We start from the raw sequence: 9,530 nt of genomic DNA, 5'->3' as shown, positions 1-9,530 counted from the left end.
TCATAATACACATAATGTTGTTCAAACATGTTAATACGAAAAGTTATAACTAGTTCAAACTAATACAAGAATACTAACTACCTAACACAAAGGTGTCCCGCCGTCGGTTGGATCTCGAGGGTCCTGCGACTGCGAGAAAGGAAAACCAGTACATTGACTGAACATCCGCTCGTAAGACTCCATTGCCTTTTTCATCTGGCCGGCATGTTCTTCTCTTTCTTGTCTCTCCCTTTCTCTCTCTTGTCTCTCCCTATCCATCTCCCTTTGGTGCTCTAGTCGCTCTACTTCTCTTTCTTCTCTCTCCCTTTGCCTCAAAAGTAGATCGTCCTCCATAGCCTTTAACATCTGATTTTTTGTTGTTTCAAGCTCAATGGATTTTTGGGTCAACTGTTGTTGAGTCTCTTCCAATCGAGATGACATTTGAGAATAAATAGATGGGGTGTATGAGCTAGAAGAACTACCACCCCTTCTAGATGGTGCAAAGTATAGAGAGTCTCCACTCCCCAGCCCGGGGACCTTTCCCTTCTTTCTCCCACCTACTGTCTCAAAGTAGATTTGGTTGGGATCTTTAGCAATGCCTTTTTCAACACATTCAGCAACATTTTTTTCATAGTTTTCCTACAAGAATTAAAATGATTATCACCCATGCATAACAAATATATTAAATTGAGCACATTTAAACTTAAAACATATATAGGCTAAATAAGGCATTTTCGCTCCCATTTTTCAACTAAAAGAACTAAGGGCTGATTTTAAACTTAAAACATGTTTCATAAGCTTTGTTTTCACTTGCTAAGTCACATTCAAAGGTATTTACTCACATCTAAGGCCTATTTGGTCGTTACAGGTCATATATAGGCTAAATAAGGCATTTTCGGTCCCATTTTTCAACTAAATCACCTAGGGGCAGATTTTAAACTTAAAATGTGTTTCATAAGTTTAGTTTGAACTTGCTAAGTCACATTCAAAGGTATTTACTCACATCTAAGGCCTATTTGGTCGTTATATGTCATATATTGCCTAAAATGTCATTTTCTCGCCCAACTTTGAACTAAGGAACCAAACTTGTCATTTCAAACCATTTACATGTTTTATGTGGCATATTAAAGGTTTTTAAAACTGATTCTAAGCAATTTAAGCACATTTAAGTCATATTTGGTCGATATAGGTCATATATAGGCTAAATAAGGCATTTTCGGTCCCATTTTTCAACTAAATCACCTAGGGGCAGATTTTAAACTTAAAACATGTTTCATAAGCTTTGTTTGAACTTGCTAAGTCACATTCAAAGGTATTTACTCACATCTAAGGCCTATTTGGTCGTTATAGGTCATATTTTGCCTAAAATGTCATTTTCTCGCCCAACTTTGAACTAAGGAACCAAACTTGTCATTTCAAACCATTTACATGTTTTATGTGGCATATTAAAGGTTTCTAAAACTGATTCTAAGCAATTTAAGCACATTTAAGTCATATTTGGTCGATATAGGTCATATATAGGCTAAATAAGGCATTTTCGGTCCCATTTTTCAACTAAATCACCTAGGGGCAGATTTTAAACTTAAAACATGTTTCATAAGCTTTTTTTGAACTTGCTAAGTCACATTCAAAGGTATTTACTCACATCTAAGGCCTATTTGGTCGTTATAGGTCATATTTTGCCTAAAATGTCATTTTTTCGCCCAACTTTGAACTAAGGAACCAAACTTTTCATTTCAAACCATTTACATATTTTATGTGGCATATTAAAGGTTTCTAAAACTGATTCTAAGCAATTTAAGCACATTTAAGTCATATTTGGTCGATATAGGTCATATATAGGCTAAATAAGGCATTTTCGGTCCCATTTTTCAACTAAATCACCTAGGGGCAGATTTTAAACTTAAAACATGTTTCATAAGCTTTGTTTGAACTTGCTAAGTCACATTCAAAGGTATTTACTCACATCTAAGGCCTATTTGGTCATTATAGGTCATATTTTGCCTAAAATGTCATTTTCTCGCCCAACTTTGAACTAAGGAACCAAACTTGTCATTTCAAACCATTTACATGTTTTGTGTGGCATATTCAAGGTTTCTAAAACTGATTCTAATCAATGTAAGCACATTTAGGTCATATTTGGTCGTTATAGGTCATATATAGGCTAAATAAGGCGTTTTTGGTCCCATTTTTCAACTAAATCACCTAGGGTCTGATTTTAAACTTAAAATGTGTTTCATAAGTTTAGTTTTAACTTGCTAAGTCACATTCAAAGGTATTTACTCACATCTAAGGCCTATTTGGTCGTTATAGGTCATATTTTGCCTAAAATGTCATTTTCTCGCCCAACTTTGAACTAAGGAACCAAACTTGTCATTTCAAACCATTTACATGTTTTATGTGGCATATTAAAGGTTTCTAAAACTGATTCTAAGCAATTTAAGCACATTTAAGTCATATTTGGTCGATATAGGTCATATATAGGCTAAATAAGGCATTTTCGGTCCCATTTTTCAACTAAATCACCTAGGGGCAGATTTTAAACTTAAAACATGTTTCATAAGCTTTTTTTGAACTTGCTAAGTCACATTCAAAGGTATTTACTCACATCTAAGGCCTATTTGGTCGTTATAGGTCATATTTTGCCTAAAATGTCATTTTCTCGCCCAACTTTGAACTAAGGAACCAAACTTTTCATTTCAAACCATTTACATGTTTTATGTGGCATATTAAAGGTTTCTAAAACTGATTCTAAGCAATTTAAGCACATTTAAGTCATATTTGGTCGATATAGGTCATATATAGGCTAAATAAGGCATTTTCGGTCCCATTTTTCAACTAAATCACCTAGGGGCAGATTTTAAACTTAAAACATGTTTCATAAGCTTTGTTTGAACTTGCTAAGTCACATTCAAAGGTATTTACTCACATGTAAGGCCTATTTGGTCGTTATAGGTCATATTTTGCCTAAAATGTCATTTTCTCGCCCAACTTTGAACTAAGGAACCAAACTTGTCATTTCAAACCATTTACATGTTTTATGTGGCATATTAAAGGTTTCTAAAACTGATTCTAAGCAATTTAAGCACATTTAAGTCATATTTGGTCGATATAGGTCATATATAGGCTAAATAAGGCATTTTCGGTCCCATTTTTCAACTAAATCACCTAGGGGCAGATTTTAAACTTAAAACATGTTTCATAAGCTTTTTTTGAACTTGCTAAGTCACATTCAAAGGTATTTACTCACATCTAAGGCCTATTTGGTCGTTATAGGTCATATTTTGCCTAAAATGTCATTTTTTCGCCCAACTTTGAACTAAGGAACCAAACTTTTCATTTCAAACCATTTACATGTTTTATGTGGCATATTAAAGGTTTCTAAAACTGATTCTAAGCAATTTAAGCACATTTAAGTCATATTTGGTCGATATAGGTCATATATAGGCTAAATAAGGCATTTTCGGTCCCATTTTTCAACTAAATCACCTAGGGGCAGATTTTAAACTTAAAACATGTTTCATAAGCTTTGTTTGAACTTGCTAAGTCACATTCAAAGCTATTTACTCACATCTAAGGCCTATTTGGTCGTTATAGGTCATATTTTGCCTAAAATGTCATTTTCTCGCCCAACTTTGAACTAAGAAACCAAACTTGTCATTTCAAACCATTTACATGTTTTGTGTGGCATATTCAAGGTTTCTAAAACTGATTCTAATCAATGTAAGCACATTTAGGTCATATTTGGTCGTTATAGGTCATATATAGGCTAAATAAGGCGTTTTTGGTCCCATTTTTCAACTAAATCACCTAGGGTCTGATTTTAAACTTAAAATGTGTTTCATAAGTTTAGTTTGAACTTGCTAAGTCACATTCAAAGGTATTTACTCACATCTAAGGCCTATTTGGTCGTTATAGGTCATATTTTGCCTAAAATGTCATTTTCTCGCCCAACTTTGAACTAAGGAACCAAACTTGTCATTTCAAACCATTTACATGTTTTATGTGGCATATTAAAGGTTTCTAAAACTGATTCTAAGCAATTTAAGCACATTTAAGTCATATTTGGTCGATATAGGTCATATATAGGCTAAATAAGGCATTTTCGATCCCATTTTTCAACTAAATCACCTAGGGGCAGATTTTAAACTTAAAACATGTTTCATAAGCTTTTTTTGAACTTGCTAAGTCACATTCAAAGGTATTTACTCACATCTAAGGCCTATTTGGTCGTTATAGGTCATATTTTGCCTAAAATGTCATTTTCTCGCCCAACTTTGAACTAAGGAACCAAACTTTTCATTTCAAACCATTTACATGTTTTATGTGGCATATTAAAGGTTTCTAAAACTGATTCTAAGCAATTTAAGCACATTTAAGTCATATTTGGTCGATATAGGTCATATATAGGCTAAATAAGGCATTTTCGGTCCCATTTTTCAACTAAATCACCTAGGGGCAGATTTTAAACTTAAAACATGTTTCATAAGCTTTGTTTGAACTTGCTAAGTCACATTCAAAGGTATTTACTCACATGTAAGGCCTATTTGGTCGTTATAGGTCATATTTTGCCTAAAATGTCATTTTCTCGCCCAACTTTGAACTAAGGAACCAAACTTGTCATTTCAAACCATTTACATGTTTTATGTGGCATATTAAAGGTTTCTAAAACTGATTCTAAGCAATTTAAGCACATTTAAGTCATATTTGGTCGATATAGGTCATATATAGGCTAAATAAGGCATTTTCGGTCCCATTTTTCAACTAAATCACCTAGGGGCAGATTTTAAACTTAAAACATGTTTCATAAGCTTTTTTTGAACTTGCTAAGTCACATTCAAAGGTATTTACTCACATCTAAGGCCTATTTGGTCGTTATAGGTCATATTTTGCCTAAAATGTCATTTTCTCGCCCAACTTTGAACTAAGGAACCAAACTTTTCATTTCAAACCATTTACATGTTTTATGTGGCATATTAAAGGTTTCTAAAACTGATTCTAAGCAATTTAAGCACATTTAAGTCATATTTGGTCGATATAGGTCATATATAGGCTAAATAAGGCATTTTCGGTCCCATTTTTCAACTAAATCACCTAGGGGCAGATTTTAAACTTAAAACATGTTTCATAAGCTTTGTTTGAACTTGCTAAGTCACATTCAAAGGTATTTACTCACATCTATAGCCTATTTGGTCGTTATAGGTCATATTTTGCCTAAAATGTCATTTTCTCGCCCAACTTTGAACTAAGGAACCAAACTTGTCATTTCAAACCATTTACATGTTTTGTGTGGCATATTCAAGGTTTCTAAAACTGATTCTAATCAATGTAAGCACATTTAGGTCATATTTGGTCGTTATAGGTCATATATAGGCTAAATAAGGCGTTTTTGGTCCCATTTTTCAACTAAATCACCTAGGGTCTGATTTTAAACTTAAAACATGTTTCATAAGTTTAGTTTGAACTTGCTAAGTCACATTCAAAGGTATTTACTCACATCTAAGGCCTATTTGGTCGTTATAGGTCAAATTTTGCCTAAAATGTCATTTTCTCGCCCAACTTTGAACTAAGGAACCAAACTTGTCATTTCAAACCATTTACATGTTTTATGTGGCATATTAAAGGTTTCTAAAACTGATTCTAAGCAATTTAAGCACATTTAAGTCATATTTGGTCGATATAGGTCATATATAGGCTAAATAAGGCATTTTCGATCCCATTTTTCAACTAAATCACCTAGGGGCAGATTTTAAACTTAAAACATGTTTCATAAGCTTTTTTTGAACTTGCTAAGTCACATTCAAAGGTATTTACTCACATCTAAGGCCTATTTGGTCGTTATAGGTCATATTTTGCCTAAAATGTCATTTTCTCGCCCAACTTTGAACTAAGGAACCAAACTTTTCATTTCAAACCATTTACATGTTTTATGTGGCATATTAAAGGTTTCTAAAACTGATTCTAAGCAATTTAAGCACATTTAAGTCATATTTGGTCGATATAGGTCATATATAGGCTAAATAAGGCATTTTCGGTCCCATTTTTCAACTAAATCACCTAGGGGCAGATTTTAAACTTAAAACATGTTTCATAAGCTTTGTTTGAACTTGCTAAGTCACATTCAAAGGTATTTACTCACATGTAAGGCCTATTTGGTCGTTATAGGTCATATTTTGCCTAAAATGTCATTTTCTCGCCCAACTTTGAACTAAGGAACCAAACTTGTCATTTCAAACCATTTACATGTTTTATGTGGCATATTAAAGGTTTCTAAAACTGATTCTAAGCAATTTAAGCACATTTAAGTCATATTTGGTCGATATAGGTCATATATAGGCTAAATAAGGCATTTTCGGTCCCATTTTTCAACTAAATCACCTAGGGGCAGATTTTAAACTTAAAACATGTTTCATAAGCTTTTTTTGAACTTGCTAAGTCACATTCAAAGGTATTTACTCACATCTAAGGCCTATTTGGTCGTTATAGGTCATATTTTGCCTAAAATGTCATTTTCTCGCCCAACTTTGAACTAAGGAACCAAACTTTTCATTTCAAACCATTTACATGTTTTATGTGGCATATTAAAGGTTTCTAAAACTGATTCTAAGCAATTTAAGCACATTTAAGTCATATTTGGTCGATATACGTCATATATAGGCTAAATAGTCTAACTACCGCTCGAAGTTTTCTAAATAAACAATCAAATAATTGATTTTATTAATTATATAAAAATCAATACTTATTAATGATATAAAGTTAAATAATTTATTAATGATATAAAGATCAATAATTTATTCAAACGCACTCATAAATTATATAAAGTTCAATAATTTACCTATAATTTATATAAAGATCAATAATTACTTAAACACAAGCCAATAAGGATAAAAATCAAATATAAATAATAAAATGCATTTACAATAAACACCTAAACATGCACAAATTTATTCAATACACTTACTTACTACTCAAATTCATTCTCTAAATTATTCGTTGTTTCTCATATGATATTCCTTGAAACTTTCTTGAAAATTTCATAACATTAACATACATCAAATTAAATATGGCATTCCTTGAAATATTGGTATAAATTTAAATTTCATAAAATCTTACACATACATCAAATTAAATATGTCATTCCTTGAAAATTTCATAAAATTTCCATAATTTCCATACATCTCCATAATTTTCCAACAAGTCATTCCATAAATTCATTGAAAAAAATAAACATTGATTATCTAACAAGTCATTCCATAATTATGGGTCACTAAATTAGAAGAGAAAAAAGGTTACCTTCAAAGATCGAAGAGTTCACAGAGTTCACATAGAAAATCTACATTTGATACAAACAACAAAGTTGGGTTTCAAAAATTGAATCATTTGAGTAATATTATGAAAAATCAAGAAACTGAAAAAGCTCACGGGTTTGTGCGCCGGTGGGCGGAGTTGTGAGCCGCCGGTGGGTGGAGTTGTGCGCCGGTGGGCGGAGGTGGTGCGCGGGTACCTTTCTGTCGAGTTCGCGCGCGCAACTGGGTGGGGGCGCAACTGGGTGGGGGCGCAGCTGGCTGGGGGGCGCCTTGCGCCGGTGGGGGTGGGTCGGTTGTGAGCGGCTGGGTGGCGGCGACGTTTAGGGTGGCTGCGTCGTGGGCTGGGTGGCGGCGACGTTTAGGGTACGGTGGCTGCGACGTGAGGTTGAGAGCCAAGCAATTTTGATTTTTTTTTTTTTTTGAATGGTCGCAGACCTTGAAGGAGAAAGAGAAGCTGGTCAGTAAAAGTCATATGATTAGTTACTTTTTTAATTTTTTTTTTTTAATTTTAGCGACCGCTTATTGGTTGGAGATATTAAAAAAGCGGTTATTAAAATTTAAAATTTATTTTGATAATAGTCGGGTATTTACCGACTGCTAATTAGTCATAATGGGGGTAGAGCAGTCGCTAAATTTACGACCGTTTTGAAGGCGGTTGGTAAATTCTAAATTTACCAACCGCTCTTCCTTCGGTCGGTAAATTTAGCAACTGCTTAATTTTCGGTCGATAAATTTAATTTTACTGACTGTTTGTTTGGCGGTCGGTAAAAACGGTTGGTAATAACGCGCTTTCTTGTAGTGTACACTAACAGGTTGGGCAGATTGAGCATTGGCCGCTTGCATATTATCGAACTTATAATGTAAAGCAGTCAATTGGGCAGTTAATTGTTCAATAGAATTTAAATCATGCTTACCACCCCTGTTAGATAGACCTCTAGGATTTCCATACTGGGCATTGTGAATGGCTATCTCCTCAATCACCTCCATAGCTCTAGGCACCTCAAGTTGCATGAACCTCCCACTGGCAGCTGAATCCAACAAACATCTAGACTCATTGCCCAGACCATTATAAAACTGCTGAATCAAGAACCAATCTTCCAAACCATGGTGCGGGCATTCTCTTTGCAAATCCTTGAATCTCTCCCAAACCTCGAACAAACTCTCATCCGCTTGTTGTGAGATACCTAATATCTGACCCCTCAGACGAGCCGTTTTCTCAGGTGGAAAATATTTAACATAAAAAGCTAGAGCCAAGGATTCCCAATTATTGATTTTCAAAGCCGCCCGATTCAACCCATTAATCCACAGTTTAGCTTTCCCACTCAAAGAGAACGGGAAAAGTATCTCCATAGTCTGCTCCGGAGTCAATCCCTTTTGCTTGATGGTGGAGCAATATTGAATAAAGGACTGAATGTGAAGATTCGGATCTTCACCTGGTTCCCCACCGTACTGGCGTCTCTCGATCATGTTAATCAATGCAGGCTCAATCTTGAAGGTCTCAGCTGCAATAGAAGGCATGATCGCCTTTGGTAGCACGGACAGACTTGGCTTAGAATAGTCCGTAAGCCGTGGGGTAGGTGGCGGTATCAGATTTTCGTCACCCATCTCTATCTCTGAAACTGAATCTGTATCTGAAGGAAAAAGATCGCCAATATTATGATCAGAATCAGAGTAATTCCCACACTGTGCAATGAAAGTTCTTCGTCTACGAAAGGTTCTTTCGGGCACAGGATCGAATGGAGTAAGATTACTAGTACCTACGGTCCTGGGCATAGACAAAGACTACAAAACAATGTGAGATCCGGTCTCAAGGAACGTGAGTTCCTTGAGTAGTAACAAACAATAATCTAGGATAAGCAATCAACAACAGAAAATAAAACCGTTTCCCCGGCAACGGCGCCAAATTTTGACAGGCTAAAGTCGTATTGCCTACTCAAAAATAACCTAAGGTCCACTAGCTAGGTAGCAAGGGAAGTCAGGATCGAATCCACAGGGAAACAGTGTTCTTTTCTACTATTAATCAACTAAATTAGACTATTGGGAAACAAGAATTGGTTGGTTTGTATGCTAAGACTACGAACGATAATTACGCAATTAAGAATTCAGGAATTAAAGGATCTAGGGCATAGGTTCACCAACAAATGACAATCCAAGACGATAAACAATCACAATAATCAACAAAACAATCAATTAGACTAGCATTCTCTCTCGAATCGATACTAATCATAGACTTAGAATTAACGG

The 9,530-nt window shown here is 34.8% G+C and overlaps 1 non-coding gene across 1 annotated transcript; it reads left to right on the top strand.

The window, feature by feature from the left end:
* Positions 1-8,385: 8,385 nt before the first annotated feature.
* Positions 8,386-8,492, top strand: LOC130468212 (small nucleolar RNA R71). Its single transcript, XR_008928631.1, has one exon. It is a non-coding gene; the product is annotated as a small nucleolar RNA R71 (small nucleolar RNA).
* Positions 8,493-9,530: the final 1,038 nt, after the last annotated feature.

The sequence above is a fragment of the Spinacia oleracea genome, chromosome 2 (genome assembly GCF_020520425.1).
Source record: "Spinacia oleracea cultivar Varoflay chromosome 2, BTI_SOV_V1, whole genome shotgun sequence".
Lineage (NCBI taxonomy): Eukaryota > Viridiplantae > Streptophyta > Magnoliopsida > Caryophyllales > Amaranthaceae > Spinacia > Spinacia oleracea.
The sequence above is the reverse complement of the archived record's forward strand: the minus strand, read 5'-3'. Positions and strand labels throughout refer to the sequence as shown.